At 42.4% G+C, this 16361-nt stretch overlaps 1 protein-coding gene and 1 pseudogene across 1 annotated transcript in view; one reads left to right on the forward strand and one right to left on the reverse strand.

The window, feature by feature from the left end:
• The window catches only part of POLA1 (DNA polymerase alpha 1, catalytic subunit), a 307226-nt gene that overhangs the window by 199033 nt on the left and 91832 nt on the right, over positions 1–16361 (reverse strand). The gene's annotated exons all lie outside the window — the stretch shown is intronic.
• LOC115848450 (mitogen-activated protein kinase 3 pseudogene) lies at positions 3400–5102 on the forward strand (annotated as a pseudogene).

The raw sequence follows: 16361 nt of genomic DNA on the forward strand, positions 1-16361 counted from the left end.
TGGAATGTATTTTAAGAATGAATGGTGTGACACTATTAGGTATAAAATAAGCTACAAGGATATACTGTACAACACAGAGAACACAGCAAATATTTTATAATAACTGTAAAAAGAATATAACCTTTAAAAATTGTGAATCAGGGCTTCCCTGATGGCACAGTGGTTGAGAGTCCGCCTGCTGATGCAGGGGACACGGGTTCGTGCCCTGGTCCGGGAAGATCGCACATGCCGCGGAGCGGCTGGGCCCGTGAGCCATGGCCGCTGAGCCTGTGCGTCTGGAGCCTGTGCTCTGCAACAGGAGAGGCCACAACAGTGAGAGGCCCGCGTACCGCAAAAAAAAAAAAAAAAAATTGTGAATCATTATATTGTACCCTTGTAACTTATATAATATTGTATACCAAGTATACTTCAACAAAAAAAAATTTAAACACACACACACGCAAAGAATGAATGGTACGGAGACTGAAAAAAGAAAGTAGCCTTGTATTTTTATTCAACTAAAAAATCAGTAAGAGGATTTAGAGGGCAGTCACCGTCTAAGAGAGTCAGACACTGATTCTTAGTTTTGCTTTTCACCTCAAACGATCAACTTGGTGTTAAAATTCCTTAGAGGTATAGTCTAAAATTTCACAAAACTAAATTTGTCTGTAAAAGAAGGCACCACGGTAATTCAAAGGGGACAAATACATTTTTCCCATCTTTCAGGCCAAAACTTTATAGTAAGAAACAGTGTAGGTTATGATTGACTAGAAAGCAGAAATGGTTATCAACATACCTATACGCTATATATTCCACTTGTGAAATTCAAATTAAAAAATTTAGGTGAAAGGGCTCTGCAAAAAACTACAAAGCACTACACACATATATTATTATTGCTGCCACCACTACTGTTGCTGTTGTTGATGCTAATGGTTCTTGATTTCAAGGAACTTACAAACTGTACCTGTCAAGGCCTTCCTTGCTGGCTGCCCATAGATTCTGGTGGATATATGGACAGTGATATCACTTCATTTCTGTCAGTGAAAACATGAGAACTGATGTGGACAAATATGGCCATCACTGGGTGTTAACATTATTTTTCTTAACAGTAAACTGGGTGGTCTTTTAACCCTGATTGTGGACAGCTGGTGTACAGCTGGAGAGGACAATGTAAGAATCTAGTGAGACTGGCTCACAATTCCAAGGTTTGAGCCTCGATTATACCTAGTCATGCCATTCCTGCTTGAAGGCAACTACTTTTCATGTTTCCCGGACCTTTATAGAGAATTATAGTAAATTCCTTCACTTTTTTACATGTATGCTTGGCTTCCAGGACCTTCTAGATTTAAATTTAGATATTTCTGACATTTTCAAATAAATAAATTTTATCTCCACTAGGACAGACTAAGCTTTCCCATTGAAACAATGTTGTAAGTAGGGAACTGATCTTATGAACAAGGAGCTGGCATCAGTAAGTCATAGGAAAAACAGAAGTGAAGTCTTCTATAACCACTTAAACAGAGTAAAACTATATTACTGGCAGTACATGGGGACAACTATAAGGGATTCACACTCTTTCCAGACCACGACTACATATAAGGCAAAAAAAGGCTACCCTCTAAGGGTAAAACCTACTTGGCACAATGGATATGGTGGTCCTCTGCTGAAATCAACCAAGAGTCTATGTGCACGCCTAGCCCCAGAATTTGAATGCCTGTACATGTTTCTAAAGGTGATCTGAGTGTAATCTTGGGAAGCAGGCCTAGATTGTGGCTTGTCATTTAGTAAAATGTATTCCAGTTTGGTTTGAAAAAAGTCATATGAACAAAGGAAAATGGTCACCATAGAAATAAGCCCAAAGAACCAGACACTGGCAAGTTTTACTGCTCAGCATTATTCAGGGGAAACCCAAACAGTCCCTGTGGCAGGTGTATCCTAATCATGGATTATCTAACCAAGTCCCTTTGTTTTGATTCCATTCTCACCAAGCAACCTTGTGATTGTAATGTGGCTTCCCATGCACCTTGTCTATAAAGAGAAAATGCAGTAATCTCTCAGTTCGACCTCCCCAGTCTAATTAACAGCAGTAGTTCTCATTTCAAATGAACAAACTGGCATTAGGGCAGGTACATGTGAGTCTGACCATCCACAGTGTGCCAAAAGGGTCAGATTTCTAAGCTTCTAAGAATATAAGTTCCTTGTTCACCACTGAACCTCCCGTGCCTAGAACAGTGTGTGGCTCATCATAGCTGCTCAACCAACATCAGGCTGAAGTCCAGAGATCTAAGATGACTTCTCACAGTGTCTTTCAATTCCAATTGTAATATACACTAAAAGGGCATAAATGGTCAATATAAAATGACCAGAAAATAAAGCCCATTACAGATAAAATATTTAAGTGTCATAGCATTAATATGACCTAAAACTAATTTATTTGATATAGTAAACATTAAGCAACTAGAAATGCTTTGTTTTCATGCCTGAAATATAGTGTTTTCTTCCATCTTGAAAAATTTCCCCATGACAAGCAAAAGCACTCAAAAACATTCAGAAGCTTGACATACTCAGTACTCAAGAATGCTCACTTTTTAAAGTAATATGGTTTTTCCTACTGATACCATTTTGAAAAGTTAAGAGTTAACCCAACATTTCTCCTTTCACCTTTCCCTAACTCCATAATTTATTCTAAATATCCAGTTGAGCTCTTCCATATCAAATCCAATAAAGGCAACAATGACTAGAAAGTAATGCTAAGTTACCCACTTCCATACTTTGATTACAGCTCTTGAAGCATGTTTCAATTTGCTATAATGTCACAAAACCAAAAACCCAGACTTTTAGCACTGGACAAACCCTCTCACAGAAAACAACTATAGCCTCTGAACAACATAAAAAACAACCACCTGAAGGTACTGGAGAGCAACCAAAAACAGGTCCAAAATGTAGGGAAGCCTACAACTGGAGAAAGGAAAAGACTCCCAGCCAAGTTACCCATTTTTCCAATTTTTTGCCTGAGGGCAGGCACTAATAGGTGCTGTGCGGAGCAGTAGTCTTAATTCTACTGGCTTGAAGAGCCAGAAGACAGGGTTAAAGTTGACCAATGTAGCTGGAAAAAAGAAAAGGCACAAATTACCAATATCATTAATGAGACAAATGACACCACTACCAATTCTACAGCTATTAAAGGGACAAAGAGAGAATATTATAAACAACTTCATCCCAATAAACTGGACAAATTCCTTGAAAGGCACAAACTACCAGGCTTACTCAAGAAGTCAGTAACCCCAACAGCCCTCTATGTATTAAAGAGACTGAATTTTTAGTTAAAAATGTTTACACAGGGGCGGGCGGGCGGGAGGGGAGGAGTGGAGATGGCGGCGGAGGCGGCGGCGGCGGCGGCGGCTCAGGGGGGCGGGGACGGGGAGCCCCGGGGAACTGACGGGGTCGGCCCGGGGGTCCCGGGGGAAGTAGAGATAGTAAAGGGGCAGCCGTTCGACGTGGGCCCGCGCTACACGCAGCTGCAGTACATCGGCGAGGGCGCGTATGGCATGGTCAGCTCAGCTTACGACCACGTGCGCAAGACTCGAGTGGCCATCAAGAAAATCAGCCCCTTTGAGCATCAGACCTACTGCCAGCGTACGTTGCGAGAGATCCAGATCTTGCTGCGCTTCCGCCACGAGAACGTCATCGGCATCCGAGACATTCTGCGGGCACCCACCCTGGAAGCCATGAGGGATGTCTACATTGTGCAAGACCTGATGGAGACAGACCAGTACAAGTTGCTTAAAAGCCAGCAGCTGAGCAACGACCACATCTGCTACTTCCTCTACCAAATCCTGCGGGGCCTCAAGTATATCCATTCCGCCAACGTGCTCCACCGGGATTTAAAGCCCTCCAACCTGCTCATCAACACCACCTGCGACCTGAAGATCTGTGATTTTGGTCTTGCCCGGATTGCCGATCCTGAGCACGACCACACTGGCTTTCTGACGGAATACGTGGCTACACGCTGGTACCGGGCCCCAGAGATCATGCTTAACTCCAAGGGCTACACCAAGTCCATCGACATCTGGTCTGTGGGCTGCATTCTGGCTGAGATGCTCTCCAACCGGCCTGGACCAGCTCAACCACATTCTGGGTATCCTGGGCTCCCCCTCCCAGGAGGACCTGAATTGTATCATCAACATGAAGGCCCGAAACTACCTACAGTCTCTACCCTCCAAGACCAAGGTGGCCTGGGCCAAGCTTTTTCCCAAGTCGGACCCCAAAGCTCTTGACCTGCTGGACCGGATGTTGACCTTTAACCCTAACAAACGGATCACAGTGGAAGAAGCACTGGCTCACCCCTACCTGGAGCAGTACTACGACCCAACAGATGAGCCAGTGGCCGAGGAACCTTTCACCTTCGACATGGAGCTGGATGATCTACCCAAGGAGCGGCTGAAGGAGCTCATCTTCCAGGAGACAGCCCGTTTCCAGCCTGGGGTGCTGGAGGCCCCCTAACCTGGACAGATGCCTCTGCTCCCTGGGGCCTGGCCCTGCCTCCTGCCTGCCCCTCCCCTGCCGGACTGTTAGAAAATGGACTCTGTGCCCAGCCCAGACCCCAACAGCCCAGGTCGAGGCAGAGGGCAGGCCTGGCCACCTCCCTTTGCTTTGCTCAGGCATCCTGCTTCAGGCAGGCCAACGCGCCCTCCCCCCTCACCTGAGGACCCGAGGGGCTCAGGTGGCCCCAAAGCAAATTCCCCTCTGCTGTTCTGCCACCGTCTGCCCGGCTCTCCCAGTCTCTGGTAGTTCTGGAATTCAAGGGCTCTGGCTGCCCCGGGACCTACTGAGGGGCAGTGGGGGAGGGACATGGAGGACACTTGAGTTGGGACTCAGGGCCAGCCCTGCCCCACTCAGCCCATTAAAACCCCACCCCATTTTCCCTGAAGGAACATTCCTAAGGCTCAAGGACTAGTGTCCCTGAGGAGCAGACCTAAACCCTCCCCCACAAAGCTGCCACATCTAACGTCCCCGCTGCTTCTGTGTGTGGGTGAACAGAAGTGGAGGCGGGGGCACGTGGAGAGCCCAGTGCCCCTGCCCACCCCGTGCCTGTATCTAATATATAAATATAGAGGTGTGTCTATGGAAAAAAAAAAAAAATGTTTACACAAACAAAAGTCCAGGCCCAGATGGCTTCACAGTGGTGAATTACTCCAAACATTTAAGGAAGAAATAATACCAATTCTACATAAAATCTCCCAGAAAGCTGAAGAGGAAGAAATACTTCCCAACATATTCTATGAGGCTAGTATTACCCTGGTCTGATTGAGACTGACAAAGATATCTCAAGAAACCTTCAGAACAACATCCTTTGTGAACATAAATGTAAAAATGTTAAACGTTTTAGCAAATCAAATCCTTTTAAAAGTACGTAGAAGGAGGGCTTCCCTGGAGGCACAGTGGTTAAGAACCTACCTGCCAATGCAGGGGACATGGGTTCGAGCCCTGATCTGGGAAGATCCCACATGCCGCAGAGCAACTAAGCCCGGGCGCCACAATTACTGAGCCTGTGCTCTAGAGCCCGCAAGCCACAACTACTGAGTCCGTGTGGCACAACTACTGAAGCCCCTGCGCCTAGAGCCCGTGCTCTGCAATGAGAAGCCTACGCACTGCAATGAAGAGTAGCCCCCGCTGGCCGCAACTAGAGAAAGCCCGCGCACAGCAACGAAGAACCAACGCAGCCTAATTAATTAATTAAAGAAAAATCTGACCACTATAATTCAGGGTAAATCCTAATAACAAATCACATCAAATAAACTTACTTACCAGCCCTAGAACATGTTTAGTTTTTTGTTTTTTAAATCACCTTAGCTTCCATTTCCAAAACATACACAACCATTAAAATAATGCTTTCCTCATTGCCTGGTATTACTAACTTTCATTCACATCAGGTATATGGACAACTATCTACAAGACCATATAAAATTACTGTTAATTGTGTATACTTTCAACCTGAACTATTAAGCCAGTCCTATGTTTCACTTCCTTTGAACATCAGTAGCCAATTGACTGCCTGACTACACTTTCATTTCCTTTGGCCCATAGAGGCAATTAATGGTAACAAGAGGCTTAAGTAAATGTCTTGTAGAGAAGGGAGCTCAATATTCTCTCCACATTTAAAGATTCCATGAGGATTAGTCAAGGGAAACAGTCCTCTTCCCAAGATTCCAAAAGGCAAATAAATATCCATTTCTTATGCTACTGCAACTGGCAGTGAACTGCACACTGCGCCTGTATCATCAGGTTGCTTACACAATACTTCACAAAACTTCAAATAGATGCTTTTACAACCGACAGTAGGTCTCATGAAGTAAAACTGTAAATGAGCATTTTAATGAAGAACAACTGAGAGGCAATTTCACTTTCAAGAAAATTTAAGGCTGCACATGCCTGGGATACACTCTTCTATTAATAAAGAACAACCTCAAAGACTATATCTGCAGTTTCCAGAGTCAACTGGTTGACCCTGAAAAAGATTTTAAGCCTACACCAAAAACCAAAATGGCATAGTCATAAAATACTTAAATAAATTTAAATCAGTATCAATACTACAGAATTTTAAGAGATATATACATTTCAGGGACTTCCCTCGTCGTTCAGTGGTAAAGAATCTGCCTTCCAATGCAGGGGACGTGTGTTCCATCCCTGGTCGGGGAACTAAGATCCCACATGCAGCGGGGCAGCTAAGCCCGAGCGCCACAACTACTGAGCTCGCACACCTCAAAGAGACAGCCCGCATGCAGCAAACAACAGAGCCCATGCACCCTGGAGCCTGCACGCCACAACGAGAGAGAAGCCCATGCACCACAACGAGACATACCGCATGCCTCAATGAAGATCCCGCATGCTGCAACTAAGACCCGACACAGCCAAAAATAAATGAATGAATGAATGAATGAATAAAATAAAAAGAGAGATATATATACTTCAGTCTTCAAATCCACAAATATTTCATAGACCTCTGTCCATTGTTACATTCAGTTACACATATATGTCTACCAGAATTTGTGTTTGATTTTAATTTAGCAAAAATGCATTATTCAAGAAACATATAAAATTAAAGATTAATCACAAGAGTCAAGAGGTGGAAGAAACCCAAATGTCTACCAACAGATGACTGCATAAAGAAAATGTGATATATACATACAATGGAATATAATTTGGCCTTAAAAAAGAAGGAAATCCTGTCACATGCTCTAACACGAATGAACCTTGAGGACATTATGCCACAAGTGAAATAAGCCAGTCACAAAAACACAAATACTGCATGATTCTACTTATATGAGGTATACAAAGGAGTCAAATTCATAGAGACAGAAAGTAGAAGGGTGATTAACGGGCTTCGGGGAGGGGGATAAGGGGAGTTGTTGTTTGCTGAGTATAGAGTTTCAGACCTGCAAGATGAAAAAGATCTGGAGAGCTGTCTCACGACAATGTGAATACGCTTAACACTACTGAGCTGGAGACTTAAAATGGTTATAGGATGGTAAATTTTATGGTGTATGTTTTGTTACCATAATTTTTAAAAAGATAACACAAATCAGCTTTGAAAAAAAAATTAAAGATTAAAAAGTTTATTCCTTTAAAAATATATTTACCTAATATTTCTTTTCCATTCCTTTAATAAGAACACATGACACAAATGGCATGCTGAGTATTAAGGCTCTTTCCAAAACAATACAATCTCAGCATGCAAGTTAATTTTAGCCCCGCATATCAAAGTTAGTTGCTCAAAATGCTTTTTGGTGGAACCAAAACTTAACAAGACATTTCCCCTGTGAGCAGAGTATTTCCTAAAAATATACATACAGCAAGGAGGCTTAGAAAGTTATTTTGGCCAAACCTTTTTGTATTGTATTTCATACTCCAAACTAGAAGCCCAACTTAGCCAAAGCTAAAAGTTAAAAAAAAAGAAAGAAAGAAAAGAAAAGAAAGCAGATGTAAACTGTACTGTACAGTTTACAGTAAACTGTACTGTGCTGGTTTTAAAATATATCTTGAGAAAGCTTGGGATTCAGTAAAACAGTTAAAAAAAGATACATCTTGGGCTTCCCTGGTGGCGCAGTGGTTGAGAGTCCGCCTGCCGATGCAGGGGACACAGGTTTGTGCCCCCGTCCGGGAAGATCCCACATGCCGTGGAGCGGCTGGGCCCGTGAGCCATGGCCGCTGAGCCTGCGCTCCGCGACCGGAGACGCCACAACAGTGAGAGGCCCACGTACCGCAAAAAAAAAAAAAAAAAAAAAAAAAAAAAAGATACATCTTGAGCACTGAATCCTAAGAATACTGTCCATCAGTGACTGAAATAAGGAGCTGTGAAGTATCAATTCCCAAAGACTTGCTTGTGTTTGAAGGACAAGCAACCTTGGTTAATAAAGGAATGAATGAGGAAATACAGTTTTCGGCTTGTCTTGGGCCTAGGTCACTTTTATTCACAATTTCAAAATTATATTTTCCTGGTTAAGCTCTGCTGTCATTTGTTTGAATTTAAATAGTTTCCAGGCACCCAAATTCCCTTTCTCACATTACTGGCTGCCACAATCCTCAACTGCAAATTTATTAAATGTCATAAGCACTTGAGAAAATAAGAAATAAGCATCTAAAAACACAGTGAGGATAAACCAAAGCAGTTTCTCCATCAGAAAATGAGGCCCCGCACTCTGTGACAATCGCTCTGGGGAAGTTGTTTTGACAGTCATCAACAGCAAATAGAAATCTGTCCTCAACCTATATTATAGAAAATATTTAAGTACAGTTTTGTAAGCTCCCGACTATCCACAGATCTATAACAAGGTTGAGAAAGGCACAAACTACTGTCTTTTCACATGCTTTGCTATAGTTTACAGCTTCTCCTCAATAGTTTTACAGCTCTTACTCAATTTAGGAAAAGAAAAGGGGAAAAAAAGGCTATACAAATCAGATCCACCCAACTAGGCTGGGGAAAAGATAGAGGAGGGAAGAGAAAAGTGCCTTTAAAAAGACTACATGCAATAATTATGTTTTCCTACTTTACCCCCTTCCTTCACCGTGCATTACACTGTCAGCATGAGTCTTCCAGATGACTTTTAAGTGGCAATAAGAGAGTAAGCATTCTGTTAACTGGGTAAAAGGTAGACAAAATAAATACAGTCAACTCAGACTTTCTGAAGACTATGGAACATCTGAAGTTACTTAATACAAATGATAAGACCTCCCTGGACTATGGATTCAACAACTGCACTGTTTCACTGCGAGTCATTTTCTTATATATTCAGAATTTTCTAAATGCTACAGGGGTGTTCTACAGCAGCTGTCAGAATCCAGCTCCAATCCAGAGATCCAATCAGCTCTGGCTTAGGAAGGGAAGACCCCTGGGTTTTACATCAGTCCTGATCCTGGCTCAGTGGGACCCTACGGACTTCCATTTTCTCATTTGTAAAACGAGGGGGATGGATTAAGGTTCCTTTCAGTCTAAATAAGATGAGTCCAGTAATCTAATGTTTAGTAATCTTTGAAAAAAATCTTCCGTATCTATTATTCTAATTTTTATCTTGCAGAGTTCTACACTGTGCACATAACACAAGAACAAGTGTAAACAGATCTATTCCTCTCTATGGCTTCTACATTCCAAGGATCTTTGGATACTACATACAATCCTCCTAGTGAAGGCTACAAAGCTGTTGGTTTTATAAATTCTAAAGATTAAAAGGAGAAGCAAAGCCTTCTTAAAGCACCAGGCTTAACACTCCAGCTCAAAATACATGCAATGAGACCCAAGGCCTTGAAAGCATCAGAACCATCCCCATAAAGTTCACTCCCTGTGTGTACATCACTGTTTCAAATCACTCTAATAATGCATTTGCGTGCTCTAGATTCTGGCTGGTAAAGTGATACTACTCAAAAGGAGTAAAATTTATATGGCTGCGTAAGAGTATGCACTGTAAAATTCCTCAGCTGCTTTCTCTAAAACATATTAACCCACCTGGCACACAGAACAGCAACCCTTTGGGCCATGCATCGCACAGCATAGAACTCAGTTTGGACCCTGTAACACCAGCTACAGACATACATCGGTAACATCAGCAAAATACAACAATGCCGTGAGTTCTTCATGTTAAGTTATTGAATGCAAGACAGCAAAAAGAAGGACAAGCCAAAATATTAAAAACCATGGACTGGACAATTTTTTTCAAGACCTTAACTCCCAATGTTTCCCAGGGCGTTCCCTAATAACAGGTTTTACAAACAGAAAAAAGAAAAGAAAACAAATGGCACTTCACTGACAATCTGAGCAGCTAAAGTTGTGTATATCACCTAATACATTAAATACCAGACACGGTGTGATTACATCTGTTTAAAATCCCACTAGTTATCTAACAAATGAACAGTTAAACCTCTTGCTTTCAAGATAACACCAAGTTGCATGAAAGAATCTCAAAGCACTTTATATACTACATGTCACTAACTCCCATAAATCCTTGACAAGTGTGGCAAAAACCCAATGCTCCAAATATTATAAATGGGGAGAGTCGCACAAAACAATGCCAAGACTTGTCAGAAAGCATCCAGCGAAGAACCCTAAGAAAGCAAGCAACTGCTTGGTCTCCCAAGACAGCTTTCTAACTTTATTTGGAAGTTACCTTTAAATAATCTAAGGGCAAGGGATCAGAGTTCACATGACAGAAAAATCATGCCAGCCCAAGGTATGTAAGCCCAAACAGAATGGACAACAGTGTGCGTTCAGTGACCCCTCCCCGGGGATTAGAACACTAATGCTACACTTAGCGGAGACACCAGGCAAGCACAGAAACCCAGGACCCAGAACTCCTGAGCAAAAGGTGAATCCCCCCCTCCACCCCTTATAAAGCTACACACAAGAGCGCACCCCCCATGAACAAACCCATCTGCTTGGTTTCTAAAACAATTCTGAAACACACTTTGCAGGCAGCAATTTCCTTTCGATTTTCTTGTATGTGTATTTAAAAAGTGCCCTCGTTTCAAATACTCGTCCCCTAGGCACCGCTGCTGAGGAGGGGGCAGCCTGGAACACCAAGCTAGGCTGTAAGACCGCCGCATCAAGCTGAGGAACAGGCCGCTGCCAGGATGACGTGCAACAGGTGAAAGACACTGAAGCAGGGAGGGCAGGGTGGGCAGAGATTAGCAGCATCAACCCTTCCAAAGATGCAGGCATGGGGCCTTACTGCATCTTCTGTGATAATCCTACTTATTTCGCTCAGAATCACAGAACTGGCCCAGAGTTGGAAGGGACTTTAGAGGTCATCTAGTCCAACCTCTGATCCAAAGAAGGCTTCTCTTTTCTATTATGTACTTGTAATAGTCTGGAAGCTTCTGTTTGAATTCTTCCACTAACTGAAGCGCAACTCCACTGCTTAGTAGAGCTAAGTGATAGAAAGTCCCTTATTGCTAATTTCTGTCAATTAACACATCTCTACTTTCTGGAGGCACACAGTATCAATCTTTCTTTTTTTTAAAATAAATTTATTTTTATTTTATTTTATTTATTTTATTTTTGGCTGCGTTGGGTCTTTGTTGCTGTGCGTGGGCTTTCTCTGGTTGCGGCGAGAGGGGGCTACTCTTCGTTGCAGTGCGCGGGCTTCTCACTGCGGTGGCTTCTCTTGTTGCGGAGCACAGGCTCTAGGCACGTGGGCTTCAGTAGTTACGGCACATGGGCTCAGTAGTTGTGGCACGCAAGCTCTAGAGCGCAGGCTCAGTAGTTGTGGCACACAGGCTTAGTTGCTCCACGGCATGTGGGATCTTCCCGGGCCAGGGATCGAACCTGTGTCCCCTGAATTGGCAGGCGGATTCTTAAGCACTGCGCCTCCAGGGAAGCCCACACAGTATCAAACTTAACCTTTCTTTATGTGACAGTCTAATATTATAAAACATAAAAGCAAGACTTGTCCACTACATTTGTAGTATGGGCCCGTTCTACCTAATGACGTTGATTCCATTAGTCATTCATTTAAGAAGTATGTGTTACCTACCATTCAAGAGACAGAAAGGTTAATAACGACAACAATAGCAGCTAACCTTTAATGATCACTTACTAAGGGCCAGGAACTATTCTCAGTGCTTTACACTTAATTCATTTAATCTTCCAAACATAGGAGCTAAGTATTCTGTTGACTTCCGTTTCACAGATGAGGGAACTGAGGCAAAGAGAGATGAAGTAACTTTGCCCAAGGCCACAAAGCTGATTCTAGAAGGACTGCTCTCTGTACACTGGCTCCTATGCTTAAAAAACCCACAGTTTGGTAGTAAAGAACTAATAGCCATCCCTCTCGGCTTTATGACATACATGTAAATCTGCTAAGCACATGGTCTGTTTTCATCAAAATCTCAACAAATAATGTTGGTCTGGACAGGGTCACTGATCCTCACCACAAAACAGAGGGGTCCCTACCAGCTGACAATAACTCACTAATAAAACCCTTCTAGGGTATAGCTGTTCAGCAAGCTAGAGATGCCCCCAATTCTATGTGCATTCAGTTCACATCAGTCTGATTGGACCACGATGACAGTACAAGAAATTTTGTCAGAGCCTTCAAGAAAAAGCAGATTATGTGATCTTGTTTACTAAAAACTTATTAAAGGTGGAAAAACAACATTGGCCTATCCTATTTCTTTGCTGTGTTTATAAATAATAGCTAATTGTGGTGATACTGTAAGGGGAGTTCTTTCATACACTCCAGGAGGGAGCATAAAAGAACACATCCTCTAATGGTAAGCAATCTGGAAATAGGTATTAAGAGTTCACATCCTTTAACTTAGAAATCACACTTTGCACAATTTACCCTAAAGAAACAGTCAGAGTACAATGAGACCATGATTCATATAGATGTTTATTACAGCACTATTTACCACTGTAAAACCCCAGAAACAACACAAATGTGCTAAAATAGGAACACGGATAAATAAATTATGCGACATCTACTTGCTGAAATTGTAAAAGTAAAAATTCAGTTTCTATAAATATCTGATTACAAGGAAATGCTTATGATAGGTTCAATATAAATAGCCAGATACTCTACAAAAATGAACTATAGTCTAAATTATATTTTTTTAAAATAGCATTCTTGGGCTTCCCAGGTGGCGCAGTGGTTGAGAGTCCGTCTGCTGATGCAGGGGACACGGGTTCGTGCCCCAGTCCGGGAAGATCCCACATGCCGCGGAGCGGCTGGGCCCGTGAGCCATGGCTGCTGAGCCTGCGCGCCCGGAGCCTGTGCTCCGCAACGGGAGAGGCCACAACAGTGAGAGGCCCGCGTAGTGCAAAAAAAAAAAGGCATCCTTGTGATCAATAGGGAAAGATGGAAAGATATGCATAAAAATAGGTTGTTAGCTTATGAATAAATTTTATTTTCCTCTATTCTTCTATATTTTCTAAGTATGCTATAATGCACATGTATTAATTTTATAATCAGAAAAAAACGCAATAAAAACTATTAGAATACAAAACTGTTGGAACTTCCCTGGCGGTCCAGTGGTTAAGACCCAGAGCTTCCACTGCAGAGGGGCACAGGTTCAACCCCTGGTCGGGGAAACTAAGATCCCGCATGCATCACAGAGCAGCCAGGGAAAAAAACAAAACAAAACAAAAAAACAAAACAACTGTTGATATTCAACTGCTTCGACTTTCAAAATTAGCACTTTCAAGTGGTTCAACCTAATATCAATATTAAGCCTAAAAGGAAAAACAAAATTAACAACACTACTGGATCTTGGTGAACCAATACTGAGCCTTGGTGACTGCTGTAATATACTGAAGAACAGCTGCTTAGCATTTTTTTCTAAAATTGTGCTCATAAAAAGCTAAAATTTTCTAGAGTTCACCCTTCAGGAAACAGAATCAACACTTGCTGTCTTTGGTCTTCTAGAATGAAAACCTCAAGAAAATCCTGATAAAGTTATATGTAATTTGCATCCCAAATTACAAGAGTTATGACTCGAAAACCCTGCTATTTCTCCCCTGAAAGAAGCACTGAAAGGTTCTCCACCTTAGACTGTATGAGGTGCTAAAGAATCCCACCTTCAGGCCCAGCGCAATGTCCAAGTACTGCTTATACCACGTCTACTACAGCATGGAGAACATGCGAAACATTCTGACTGAGCTTTGATTCTTGACTTCCTCCCTACAATCCCCATCTTATTGTACCAAAACAACCTGAAAAATCAGTTTGTTCCAGGAAGGGGAGGTGGTCTCCAAGCTGGGCAGATGCCAGAACACCTATTATCCAAGATTCCTCAGAGATTACCAATAGCCATTTCATATCGAATTATTCTTCATCAAGTGTATATCAAGGGTGAGGCACGGTGCTAGGAATTACAAGTACCTTCAGCATTCTGAGCTGAGATGTACTGCATCTGGCTGGGAGATGGAATTTATAAACGAACACTTAAATTTTGAAATATTGTTTTGCTTATCTTGGGCTTTAATTTATACTAATGATTTATCCATAATCTTTGTTATTCTTGTTGAAGGTGAGGAGGCAGCTTTTTATCCAACAAAACGAATCCCCTTCTAGCTCCATTCCAAAAGGTTAATATGAATGAATCACAGGAAGATTTCAAGTTCTGCTGCCCTGTGGCAAAAAAAATCTTTGTTGAGTGCCAGTTATGTGCTGAGCTGGAATTAGAAAGCCCTCTGCCCTTTCTGGTCAGAGAAGGGGATGAGGAGAGGTGGAGCTGAGGAGAATTCAAAATTAAGAAAACAAAGTTTAATGGCTGTAGAAATGGAAGACCCTTCACTCACCAAAAACAAAACCTTCATTAACCTCATGAATCTAGACCTCTAGCTAGAAAAGAAGGTCCCCAAGGATGTGACGACATCATATGGTTGCTCTTGGGCTTCACTCTTACAAAAACAGCATGCCATACCTCTCTGGGCAAATCTTGGCAATCACCAAAGAATCAACGGAACTGAGAGTAGGAATTATTCTATGGACATGGGTATCATCCTCTAACCCCAGGCAATAAGCATCTTTCCTCCTTTCCTTAAATGTACCTTATTCATATGGTATAGAATTCAATTACAGGTCAATGTCTTTCCTTTCCCTCTACCCTCTCAACTCAGACTACAATCAGGGACCCCTGTATCCCTGTATCCCCAGGACTCAATACTGTGCCTGGCACACAGAAGGCCAGATAACTGAACTGAATTTGACCCATTTACAATTTTAAGAAAGAGCTCTCTATTGAAATATAGTAACAAAAAACCTATTATAGCCTTTTCAGCAATTGGACCACCCAGTATTTTACTTACCAAGCATAAGAAGATAAATACTGTTGGTGTCTGTGTTTCCTGTATTTCAGAAGAGTGGCATGGATGTAAGAAGCCATATTCATTTTAGCCACTTACAAGTAAAGAGACCTTGGCAATTTCCTTAATCCCTTCGAGATTTCTTCTTCATTTGTGAAAAGGGATAAGATCCCCTACCCACAGGACTGCGGGAGATTAAATGAAATACAGTAAAAGTACCGTATGTGGATAGCAGGCATCCAGCCAGAGATATTTCCTAGCTTCCACTTCTTCCAACCAGGCTGTCCTTATCAATCACCTGATTGCTATTTTATGTTTCCAGCTATTCCGCAGGTCAGTCACACCAATGCACTTCAGTCTGAATCTAATGAGGAGCTCTTTATCCCCTTCACAGCCCATTCCCTCCCCACTTCATCAAAGCCTTCCATAAACCACCAATGCCAGGAGCTGGCCGCTTTGACTTCTTAGGTTTGATAGGTCTCTCCTTCTGCCTTCCCACACTTAGCTCTTAAAACGACCGCTTTGAAAAAGAAAACTGAGGCTAAATGGAAGATGGCCGAGCTCCTGACTCCAGGAAGTAGACGCCTTAGGATCTAAGCTATAGCAGGGCTCAGGGAGTAAGGAAATATGTTGCCTTGGAAGGAAGCTTTATACTTTCCATCACATGAGCATTGAGCACCCCAGCTTCATTTTCAGGAAGACAACTACAGGCAGCAGAATGAAAACCCAGAAGCATATTACCAAACCTGTAAATGGAAAGGCAACATGAGACTGGAGAGCACCAACAGCCAACTTCCATTACCCAGCCACTGAAGCCCTGGGCCAGCGCACACTTCACTTAAATCCCCCAAAGTAATTAGCTCCAAGGAAAGATGTCACCTGATAGGATTGAGAGACAAGGACCAGAAAAAGCTAAGGGTAATTCTTATGCAGAACGAAGAAAGGGGGGGGGCGACGGCGCTCCGCATTCTGCCAAATCTACAATATAAAATTAACTGAATACTGGAAACCCTCATGGTGTAGAACATGAAGAAAAACTGAGAGTGACTAAAGCAGGAGGAAGTGTTCTGTATTAGTAACAGCGTGA

This window comes from Globicephala melas, chromosome X, assembly GCF_963455315.2.
Source record: "Globicephala melas chromosome X, mGloMel1.2, whole genome shotgun sequence".
In the NCBI taxonomy this organism is placed as follows: Eukaryota; Metazoa; Chordata; class Mammalia; order Artiodactyla; family Delphinidae; genus Globicephala; species Globicephala melas.